Below are 12469 nucleotides of genomic sequence, written 5' to 3'. Positions count from 1 at the left end.
ATGGCATCAGACACAACAGCTATAGAACATTTACATCATTACAGAAAATTCAAAGCTGTTACACAGAAAGATCTAGGTAATTGCTTAAAAATTCCATTTTATCTTGATATTCCATCAAGGAAACCAGGGTTCCAAGACCTTTTCTAAATATATGACATGGTCCGTAAAGGAAGTAGGGAGTCAGCGTTTCCTATGATTCAAGCATGTAAAAAATATTACAAGATTGAGGAGGGTTTGAAGCTCACCTGAATAATGTTCATTTTTAGAGATTCTTTCCTTTGTCATAAGCTTTATCCATGACAGGCTGAGACTACTCAAAGCACATACTTTTTTGAGGAGCACATGGAAGCAGATCTAGTATCCCCTGAGGGCAAGGTCCTTTCCTTATTCATTTCTCTATTCTCTGGAAGCCAAAAAATTGCACTTGGTAAAGGCTGAATAGTGTTAAATATGTATGTCTCCTAAAAAATTATAGATTCTCATTAAACATTTTACATACCTCTCATATTTGATGCATTTATTTCAGCTGTCAGGTGAGTTGTAGACTCTGCTGCATATGGAATCAAGAAAGTGCTTGCCTCTCAGCAGTTTTCTCTTCTTATGGGGACTTTCTTCTTCCTTCTGCCTCCAGGGTAGTCTGTCTTTCCTGTCCTTTATAGTACTAGGTTTTATCTCATGATGGTACTATCACAGAATATATATTGACTGACCACACACATAGACTGTAGTGTCACAGAGTTTATGATGATTCACCACATGCCTAGACTGGTAATGTATGTATTCATAATAGAATTTACTGCCAATCATCCTTCTGAGAGTCAAAGGAAGTGGTATTGATAGTTCTGTTGGGACACTAGGCATAACACGAGATCACTCATTGTTTTCATTCTTCTCTTCCAGTAGTTCTATGCCTAGATTTGTCTTTAATCTTTTGACCACCAAGAGATAACCAGCTTTTCCTAGGTCATTAGAACATGGTTTCAACATCTGCAGCAACACATTCCTATACACATAGCCAGGTTTGTGAACATTCATCATGCTCATTAAGTTCATATTATTTATGCTCATTTACTAATCTAGTCCATGCTTAAAGTTGTTTTGGTGACAATTAACTACACAGGCTTAATAATAGAGGTCTATACAATAGTGCCAAATGAGGATTTCTCTACAGTTTGTCAAGTCACCTGATATTCTAAGATAAGGCTGTTGGTCAGGACTTGGTGAAAATGTCAAGTCAAAGCTTGGAGTAAGACCATTAGAAAGTCCCCATGAGAAGAGAATTCATATTAGACTTTAAGGTGAAAAAGGAGGCACCCAGAGAAGGGAGAGGATCCACAAAGAATAATCCTAAAGTAATTCTTGCCTGAATTCCCTGTTGATTTCATTGCTTAGGAGAGGATCCTAACTCAGATATTTTTTAAATTTCAAAAAGGATTGATTTCCATTTAGTAAATATTCTCCAATTCACTTAAATGAAAGATCATTCCTTTGGCCTTCTTCCCCTGGCTACATTAGCGGAGGAAAGCTGAGTTATCCCTGATGCAGCCCTGTCTGACTGACAGCACTGATAAGATGTCCTCCCACCACCCATTGGGGGATAATGAGTGTGGTTCTTGAGAATAGCTATAAGACTTTCAGAACACAGAGCCTTCCCTGTAACCATTTATCATGTTCTCTCAGTGCTCAACAAAGAGAAATCCCTCCTTGCATTCCCCCTCCCTGCATTTGCTCTTTGAGTGATAGAAAATGATCAATAATGTTTGTCTCTGGCTTTTATCATGACAGGGATGTTTGGAGGAACCAGAAGTAAAGGATTTCACTGTTTCATGGCAGGGATCCCATCTTCAGTATGCCAGAGGAATTGGTTAATATCTTGTACAGATCTCTGCCTTTTCTGTGTGCAGGACAGTAGTGGTTTCAACAAAGAACAGAGCTGCTGTGCTTCTGCAAGAGCCTCTTTCTAAGCCTTTAGGAACCAAACCTGCAGGACTTATCCTGAGGGGCATGTCAGGTGAGAATGTCTGGTGGGCTTCCTGCCAGTTCTTGGATGGCTGAAGCCCTGGCCAGAGCCCTAGGTGTTGTCCCTCAGAGCTTTCCAACGCAAACTGATACAGCCAGCACAAATGTGCCTCCTTTGCACCTTCCATTATGTACACTCAAGGTTGTGTTCCATTAGAATGGAAGAAAGTGAGGACCTGAAAATCTTTTTTATTTTTATTTTTTGAGATAGAGTCTCGCTCTGTCGCCAGGCACCAGGCTGGAGTCCAGTGGCACGGTGGCACAACCTCCGTCTCCCAGGTTCAAGCAATTCTCCTGCCTCAGCCTCCCAAGTAGCTGGGACTACAGGTGTGCACCACAGCACCCAGCTAATTTTTATATTTTAGTAGAGACAGGGTTTCACTATGTTGGCCAGGATGGTCTCGATCTCTGGATCTCATGATCCACCCACCTCAGCCTCCCAAGGTGCTGGGATTACAGGTGTAAGCCACTGTGCCCGGCCTTGAAAAGCTTAATTATAAAATTACACATGACAATATATTGCATGCCTGAGCAGCAAGAAATAGAAAATTAAGCAAGAGCACTGCCCTTTTTTGGATGTTCCTAACCATAAGGCACCAGTAGGCCAAAGGTAAAATTAGTAGAGGATCACTGATGAGTTGAGATCTGAAAAACCCTCCCCACAACTAAGAGGGAAAAAAAAAAAGTTTCAATCACTGATGGATAAAGTTTCATTATTCCATGATTACAGATTATTTCCTTTGGTATAAGCCTTAATCCACTGAAGGCTAGGACTATTCAGAGCATGAATACTATGCTGGAAATCATATCGCTGCACTCAGAATCCTCTCAACCCTCCCAGTTGGATGGAAACCTAAAACACGATTGTTCCCACACTTTTTTCAAATTAAGTTCAGAATGGAAACTTCATCCAAGTAGATGCCTTTTGTGAAACTTGGGAGACAGGAGTGAGACAGTCTATATTCCTGCTGTTTATTCTGTTTTCTCCTGTCAAGCACAGTCAAGGAATCAGGAGTTCTACGGCAGCATTCCAGGACCCAGAGTACTTTGAATGTTGAAAGGTAGTTGTCGGGCCGGGCGCAGTGGCTCAAGCCTGTAATCCCAGCACTTTGGGAGGCCAAGGTGGGTGGATCACGAGGTCAACAGATCGAGACAATCCTGGTCAACATGGTGAAACCCCGTCTCTACTAAAAATACAAAAAAATTAGCTGGGCATGGTGGCGCGTGCCTGTAATCCCAGCTACTCGGGAGGCTGAGGCAGGAGAATTGCCTGAACCCAGGGGGCAGAGGTTGCAGTGAGCCGAGATCGCGCCATTGCACTCCAGCCTGGGTAACAAGAGCGAAACTCCAACTCAAAAAAAAAAAAAAAAAAAAAAGAAAGGTAGTTGTCACAGAAGCAACAGCAGCTCTATAATCCCTGGATCGCAGCATTGATGGGATTCTCTTCACGTCAATTCAGGTGTATAGTGTCCTTAGTCCCCACTTCTGTGATTACAGTAAAGGTAGCATCTAGAAGAACTTCAAACATTGTTTTTTTATCATCCAATTCCCTGTATGAAATCCTTTCCTATACCTAGACTACCAAAGTGGGTGAATCACCTGAGGTCAGGAGTTTGAGACCAGCATGGCCAACATGGTAAAACTCCATCTCTATTAAAAGTACAAAAATTAGCCAGACATGGTGGTGCGTGCCTGTAATCCCAGGTAGTTGGAAGGCTGAGGCAGGAGAATCCCTTGAACTCAGGAGGCAGAGGTTGCAGTGAGCCAAGATCACACCATTGCACTCCAGCCTGGGTGACAGAGTGAGACTTCATCTCCAATAAATAAAGGGGCGACAGAGTGAGACTTGGTCTCAAATAAATAAATGGGTGACAGAGCGAGAATTTGTCTTAAATAAATGAGTGAGTGACAGAGTGAGAATTCGTCTCAAATAAATAAATAAATACCTGGAGTAGCCTAGGCATGGTGGTTCATGCCTATAATCCCAGCACTGTGGGAGGCCGAAGTGGGCTGATTGTTTGAGCCTAGGAGTTCAAGACAAGTTTGGGAAACATGGTGAATCCCCATCTCTACAAAAAGTACAAAAATTAGCTGTGCATGGTGGTGCACACCTATAATCCCAGCTACTTGGTAGGCTGAGGCAGGAGGATTGACTCAGCCCAGGAGGTCAAGGTTGCAGTGAGCTGTGATTATGCCACAGCACACCAGCCTTAGTCTGGGTGACAGAACAGGACCCTGTCTCAAAAAAAGAAAAAAGAGTAGCTTCTATTTCTAAAAATGAATGGGGAATCTAGCAGACTCTTAATAAGCACTCCTACTGGGGAGAGGGGACCAAGCAATATGATGAAATGGAATTCCTCATGAGGGCAGGAGTTCTGAAAGTGGAAGGAAAAAGTAAGATTTACAAGAGTAACCTGACACAATTCATATTTCACTGAAAGAAGCTTTCTTCTTTTTCATTTAATTTCAATTTTTATTTTAGGTTCAGGGGGTACACGCGCACATTTGTTACATGGGTATACTGCATGGCACTGATGTGTGGAGTATGGCTGATCCCAACACCCAGGTAATGAGCATAGTAATCAATAGGTACCTTTTCAGCCTTTTGTCCTCCTCCCTCCTCCTACACAGTCCCCAGGTCTATTGCTCACATCTTTACACCCATGTCTACCCAAAGTTCTAACTCCTACTTGTAAATGAGAACAGACACTATTTAGTTTTTTGTTCCTGCATTAGTTCACTTAACACATGGCTTCTAGCTGTATCCATGTTGCTGCAAAATACATAATTTTATGGTTGTGTAGTATTCTATGATATAAACATACCACTTTTTTTTAATTCAGTCCACCATTGATGAGCATCTAAATTGATTCCATGTCTTTGCTATTGTGAATAGTGCTCTGATGGACATATGAGTGCATATGTCTTTTTGGTAGAACAATTTATTTTCCTTTGAGTACATACCCGGTAATGGAATTACTAGCTTAAATGTTAGATCTGTTTAAGTCCTTTGAAAAATCTCCAAACTGCTTTTCACAGTGGCTGAACTAATTTACATTTCCATTATTGTGTAAGCATTCCCCTTTCTCCACAGCCTCTCCAACACCTAAAGTTTTTTACTTTTTAGTAACAGTCATTTTTTTTTTTTTTTTGAGACGGAGTTTCACTCTTGTTACCCAGGCTGGAGTGCAATGGCGCGACCTCGGCTCACTGCAACCTCCGCCTCCTGGGTTCAAGCAATTCTCCTGCCTCAGCCTCCTGAGTAGCTGGGATTACAGGCACGTGCCACCATTCCCAGATAATTTTTTGTATTTTTAGTAGAGACGGGGTTTCTAGTAGAAACGGTATTTTTAGTAGAGACCAGGTTGGTCTCCATCTCTCGACCTCGTGATCCACCCGCCTCGGCCTCCCAAAGTGCTGGGATTACAGGCTTGAGCCACCGCGCCCCGCCGTAACAGTCATTTTGATTGGGGTGAGATGGCATCTCATTGTGGTTTTGATTTTCATTTTTCTAATGATTAGTGATATTGAGCATTTTGTCATGTTCCTTGGCCACTTCTTTGTCTCCTTTGGGAAGTGTCTGCTTACATGTTTTGCCCACTTTTAATGGGGATATTTTCTTTTTACTTGTTGAATTGTTTAAGTTCCTTATAGATTCTGGATGTTAGACTTTTGTCAGATCCATAGTTTGTGAATATTTTCTCCTATTCTGTAGGTTTTCCATTTACTCTGTTGATCATTTCTTTTGCCTTGAAGAAGCCCTTTAGTATAATTGGGTCCCAGTTGTCAATTTTTGTTTTTGTTGCAATTGCCTTTGAGGATTTAGTCACAAATTATTTGCCAAGGTTGATGTGCAGAATAGTGTTTCCTAGGTTTTCTTCTAGGATTTTTATAGTTTTAGGTCTTCATTTAAGCCTTTAATCCATCTTGAGTTAATTTTCATATATGGTGAAAGGTAACAGTCCAGTTTCATTCTTCTGCATACGGCTAGCCAGTTCATTCCAACACCATTTACTGAAGTCCTTTCTGCATTGCTTGTTTTTGTTGACTTTGTCAAAGATCAGATAGCTTTGGGTATGTGGCTTTATTTCTGGATTCTCTATTCTGTTCCATTGGTCTATGTGTCTGCTTTTGTATCAGGGTCATGCTCTTTTGGTTAATGTAGGCTTGTAGTATAGTTTGAAGTTGGGTAATGTGATACCTCCAGTTTTGTTCTTTTTGCTTAAAATTGCCTTGGTTATTCTGGCTCTTTTTTTATCGTTGCTCCATATGAATTTTAGAATAGTTTTTTACTATTTCTGTGAAAAATGATGTTGGTAGTTTGATAGGAATAGCATTGAATCTGTAGATTGCCTTGGGCAGTGTGGTCATTTTAATGATACTGATTCCTCCAATCCATGAGCATGGAATGTTTTCCCATTTATTTGTGTCATCTATGATTTCTTTCACAATGCTTTTTAAAACTTTTGTGAGCACATAGCCAGTGTAATATACTTATGGGGTACATGAGATAGTTCGATATAGGCATACAATGCATAATAATCACATCAGGGTAAACAGGGTATTCATCACCTCAAGCATTTATCCTTTTTCTGTGTGAAAAACAATTCAATTATATGCTTTCAGTTATTTTTAAATGTACAATAAATTATTGTTAACTGTAGTTATCCTGTTATGCTATCAAATACTATATCTTATTCAGTCTAACTATATTTTTATATTGATTAACCAACCCCACTTCCCCACCACATGCTTTCCAGTCTTGCATAACCATCATTTTACACTCTATCTCCATGAGTTCAATTGTTTTCATTTTTGACTCCCAGAAATAAATGAGAACATGTGATTTTTGTCTTTCTGTGCTTGGCTTATTTCACTTAACATAATAACCTCCAGTTTCATCCATGTTGTTTCAAGTGACAGAATCTTTTATGGCTGAATAGCACTCCATTGTGTATATGAACCACATTTTCTTTGTCCATTGATCTGCTGATGAACACTTGGGTGGTTCCAAATCTCAACTATTATGAATAGTGCACAATAAACATGGGAGTGCAGATACCTCCCTAATAGCCTGATTTCCTTTCTTTTAGGTATATATCTAGCAGTGGGATTGCTGGATCATATGGTATTTCTATTTTTAGCTTTTTGAGGAACCTCCAAACTGTTCTCTCTAGTAGTTGTACTAATATACATTCCCACCAACAGTTTACAAGGGTTCTCTTTTCTCCACATCCTTGCCAGCATTTGTTATTGCCTGTGTTTTGGATAAAGCCAATTAACTAGGGTAAGATAATATTTCACTGTAGTTTTGATTTGCATTTCTCTGATAATCCTTCATGTTTAGCACCTTGTCATAAACCTGTTTGTCATTTGCATGTCTTCTTTTGAGAAATGTCCATACAGATCTTTGGTCCATTTTTTTAATCATATTATATTTTTTCCTATTGAGTTGTTTGAGCTCCTTATATATTCTGCTTATTCATCTCTTTTCAGTTGGATAGTTTACAGATATTTTCTCCCATTCTTTAGGGTTATCTCTTCACTTTGTTGACTGTTTCCTTTGCTGTGCAGAAGCTTTTTAATTTGATGTGATTCCATTTATCCATTTTTGCTTTGGTTGCCTGTGCTTGTCTGGTATTACTCAAGAAATCTTTGTCCAAACCAATGTCCTTGAGAATAAAACCTACTTGATTGAGGTGAATTAACTTTTTGATGTGATGCTGGGTTGATTTATTAGTAGTGTGTTGAGGATTTCTGCACCTACGTTTATTAGGGATATTGGTCTGTAGTTTTCTTTCTTCTTCTTTTTTTTTTAATTTTGTTTTGTCTGCCAAGTTTTGGTATCTGACTTCATAGAATGAGTTAAGAAGGAGTCCCCCTTCCTCAATTCTTTGGAATGCTTGCAGTATAATTGATACCAGCCCTTCTTCATATGTCTGGTAGAATTTGACTATGAATCCATCTGGTCCCGGCCTTTTTTTGGTTGGTAAGTTTGTTATTAATAATTCAATTTCAGAACTCACTATTGGTCTGTTCAAGGTTTCAATTTCTTCCTGATTCAATATTGGGGCTTTGGGTGTTTCCAGGAGTTTATCCATTTTCCTCTAGATAACCAGACTGCAGACCCTGTCCCTATTGCTCCTTGCCAGGCAGGGCCCTCTGGCTTGGACCCCAGTGCAGCCTCTCTGCCTCTGCCTGATCACAGCATGGCTCTGCATTCCTCTGGGAAGAAACTCCGAGAGGTGACTGACAGATCCTCTGCAATTGCTGTGGCTGCTGTCCCCATTTCTGCCACCTACCCTCAGACTAGGGAGGGAACTAACAGGCTGAGGGCTTTCCTGTGCTCTTAGCACCACAGCCACTGTACTGAAAGGCAGCCAGGCTATTTACCTACCATGAGATCCCCTCCCTACCCCCCCACTCCTGCTCCTCCTAAGCTAACGCGACTTGCCTCCTTCTGGCTCCAAATGTACCAACCCCACTCTCACCTGAGCATTTCAGGTAGCCCTGTGATCTTCTCTCAGTCTCCCACCACCTAAGCATTCTGCCTGAGAGTTTTGCCAGTGGCTGGGGACCAGCCAGCCCCCCCCAAAACTGGTTCACAGCCAGAACCCAAACTCTGGGTTACCCTGACGCTGGTCTAGCCCCTTCATGACTTGTACATGCTGCCCAGTAGACCATCTAAAGTCCTGAGGCTTGGGAATTACGTACCCATTCCAAATCTGCTGGCACCTGACCACTTCCCCCACGGTCTGAGGTCAGGTTGACCCAACCAGCTGACACCACCACAACCAACACCCAACTGCATGTACCCAAAGTTGGAACACCTTTGCTCTTCTCTGTGGATCCAGTTGCTTCCTTGGCAAATCTCAGTGTGATCTTCTGGACAATCTACTTAAAGAACTAGTATTTACTAACCACTTTGTTACCTCTCAGTGAAAGTGATCCACACACTAGCTGCTTCTGTCACCCATCTTGAACCAGAACCCCCTTAGGGAAGCTTTCTTGAACACTTTCTTCTAGAAGTGCTTACCAGAAATTCGAGCAGGCATTCACCACCAAAATATAATAAATAATCATCACCAGCATTTTTCAACTAACCTCTAAGTAAATATAATTGCCATCGCATAATGTCCTTCATTTGTTCTTTGTTCTTCTATGTTCACCTCCTTCACTCCCTCTCCATTTAAATAAACTAAAAGTATAAGACTGGAATGGGCCTTACAGCTACTTTAACTACATGTAACTATTTTTAAAATGTGTAACAGAGGTTAAATCACAAGAACAACTTTCCTAACATGATCTATATATGATCTAGCAACTGCATATAATCTAACTTTATCTCATATTTAGTAAGACCTCAGAGAAGAAACATAAAAGCCAAATGGCTATATAAACATTTCATGTTCAGTATACATGACAGAAGTAAAAATAAGCTTTCTCCACAACCTCTCTTTATCCTGCTTTATGACCTGCAGGAACCTGGAATCTCTATCTTCCTACAGAGAGAGGAAAAAAGATTTCATAGCAGTGTGCTGGACAATAAATTTTGAAATTCTGAGACAAAGACAGAAGGATCAAGACATTGCCAGGCTTACCACAAGGCAAAGCAGGGTAAAAGGAAGAACTGTTCTCTAACCCGTGGTCTTTGCTCAGTCCTTGGACTCTTCAGGCAGCCTGCTCACCACATTCTCATTTAAATGAAGGTTATCTGTAGATAATACTTGTTGGTGCTGAAGAGAAATTAGGCATTGATTGCTTAAGCATGTTTCACTACTGCTTAAAAGTATGCCCAAGACAATTGGTGCCAGGTCTAAGGGTTTTCCAAAGGGTCTTTTAAGATCCTTTAAAGTTTTTTATTCCAAAGAATGACTTGGCAGTACAGAAATCAATGTAAGATCTGAAAACCTGAAAATTGATTGATCTTTCCCCAGATCCAAGGACCAATTAGATATTTGCCTAGAAATAAAGACATCATTTCTACTCATGTCCTCAGAACCCTGGTAACCAGAGACATAATCCTGACAAAACTGCAGCCTGGATCACTGAACCCTTGTTTACAGTTTTAATGTCCCCTCCAAAACTCATATGGAAACTTAATCCCCAACATGGCAGTATTGAGAGTTGGGGGCCAGTAAGAGGTGATTGGATCATGAAGGCTCTGTCCTCATGGCTAGATTAATCTATGGATTCATGAAACAGTGGGTTAATGGAGTAATGGGTTGTCATGGGAGTGGTACTAGTGGTTTTATGAGGAGAGGAACAAGCACACATAAGCCCTTCTCCATGTGCTGCCTGTGCCACCTCAGGACTTTGCAGGAAGACCCCACCAGCAAGAAAGCCCTCACCAGATGTGGCCCCTCAACCTTGTACTTCTCAACCTCCATAACTATAAGAAATAGATTCTCTTCCTTTATAAATTACCCAGTTTCAGGTATGGTGTTAAAACTAACAGATAACAGACAGACTGAGATTCCTTCCCACATCATGGACCTTGTCTTCATCAGTACTGTACCTCCTGAAACTACAAAACACTCACTCATCAGGTGTCACTTGCCTGGCGACTTCCCTTAAACCAAAAAAAGCTGAGGAAAAAAAAATACCAAAAAAATTGTATATAAGAACCGTGCAGACCAGAAAGATCTGCAACTTGCTCAGTCCTGCATAGCTTAGCGGATCCGAGTGGATCGGAGCACGCGGGAGCACACCCGAGCAGGCTAATCGAGAGGGCATCTGTGGGACAATGGAGAACGGATACACATGTGAAGACTATAAAAACACTGCAGAATGGCTTCCATCTCACACTAAACACTGACCTCAAGTGGCAATAATCTGCGGTTCTGGATTAGGAGGTCTGACTGATAAATTAACTGAGGCCCAGGCCTTTGACTACAGTGAAATCCCCAACTTTCCTCGAAGTACAGTGCCAGGTCATGCTGGCCGACTGGTTTGGGTTCCTGAACGGCAGAGCCTGTGTGATGATGCAGGACAGGTTCCACATGTATGAAGGGTACTCACTCTGGAAGGTGAGGGTTTTCCACCTTCTGGGTGTAGACACCCTTATGGTCACCAATGCAGCAGGAGGGCTGAACCCCAAGTTTGAGGTTGGAGATATCATGCTGATCTGTGATCATATCAACCTACCTGGTTTCTCTGGTCAGAACCCTCTCAGAGGGCCCAATGATGAAAGGTTCGTTTCCCTGCCATGTCTGATGCCTACAACCGGACTATGAAGCAGAGGGCTCTCAGTACCTGGGAACAAATGGGGGAGAAACGTGAGCTACAGGAAGGCACCTATGTGATGCCGGCATGCCCCAGCTTTGAGACCATGGCAGAATGTTGTCTGCTGCAGAAGCTGGGAGCAGACGCTGTTGGCATAAGTACGGTGCCAGAAGTCATCATTGCACGGCACTGTGGGCTTCGAGTCTTTGGCTTCTCACTCATCACTAACAAGGTCATCTTGGATTATGAAAGCCTGGAGAAGGCCAACCACGAAGAAGTATTAGAAGCTAGCAAACAAGCTGCACTTGTTTTGGAAAGATTTGTCTCCATTCTTATGGCCAGCATTCCACTCCCTGACAAAGCCAGTTGACCTGCCCCGGAGTGGTCTGGTGTCTCCCACACAAGATCCAAGTAGCTGCTACCTTCTTTGGTCCCCTACTGGAGTCATGTGCCTCTGTCCTTAGGTTTTAGCAGAAAGGAAAACATTCCTATCTTTTACCTGCCCCACTTTCTTCCACCAGACCCTTCTGGTGCCAGATCCTCTTCTCAAAGCTGGGATCACAGGTGTGAACATAGTGAGACCTTGGCACTACAAAATAAAGCTGTTCCCATTCCTGGTTTTTCTTACACAAGAGCTGGAGCCCATGCCCTACCACGCATCTGCGGATATGCCCAGGATTTGACTTGGGCCTTCGAACTTGGCATCTGCTACTAGCTTTTTGAGATGATACATTTCTGGGGGCTCAGTTCTGCCTTATCTAAATCAACAGAGACCAAACAAGGACTAACTCAATACCTCTTGGACTTACTTAATGTCATAATGTAGTCAGCATAAAGAGACAGATGAAATGAAAAAAAAAGAAAAAAATTGTATATGAATAACTGTAATGGGTGTCACAGTAATCCATTACTGCCATCATGACCATTAAGAAGTTCTCACTCAATTGTCTATAGGCTCTTCACGCACACCCAACTCTACCATGTTTGCTTGTTCTGTTTGGTTTCTCTGAGCATATGTCAGTTGAAGCTGTTGTTGCAAAAGATCATGAAGTTCCTAACCAAAAGAACATCACTAAGTATCTGCTCTCCTACGCACAATTCTGACAAACGTTGCTTCTGTTCTCTTGAGTACAAATTAGTTGAGCAGATGTCCAAAAAGTCCCCTTTCTATAGTTCTTGACCAGTATCTACAGGTCCATACTCCATGACTATAAATTCTTTGTTC

At 41.6% G+C, this 12469-nt stretch overlaps 1 protein-coding gene and 1 pseudogene across 1 annotated transcript in view; one reads left to right on the top strand and one right to left on the bottom strand.

The window, feature by feature from the left end:
- CALCB (calcitonin related polypeptide beta) overlaps window positions 1–12469 on the bottom strand; it is a 183891-nt gene that overhangs the window by 162028 nt on the left and 9394 nt on the right. The window lies entirely within an intron of this gene.
- LOC108593817 (purine nucleoside phosphorylase pseudogene) lies at window positions 10766–11614 on the top strand (annotated as a pseudogene).

The sequence above is a fragment of the Callithrix jacchus genome, chromosome 10 (assembly GCF_049354715.1).
Source record: "Callithrix jacchus isolate 240 chromosome 10, calJac240_pri, whole genome shotgun sequence".
NCBI classification, from domain to species: Eukaryota; Metazoa; Chordata; class Mammalia; order Primates; family Cebidae; genus Callithrix; species Callithrix jacchus.
Note: the sequence above shows the minus strand (reverse complement) of the source record. Positions and strands in the feature narration are given on the sequence as shown.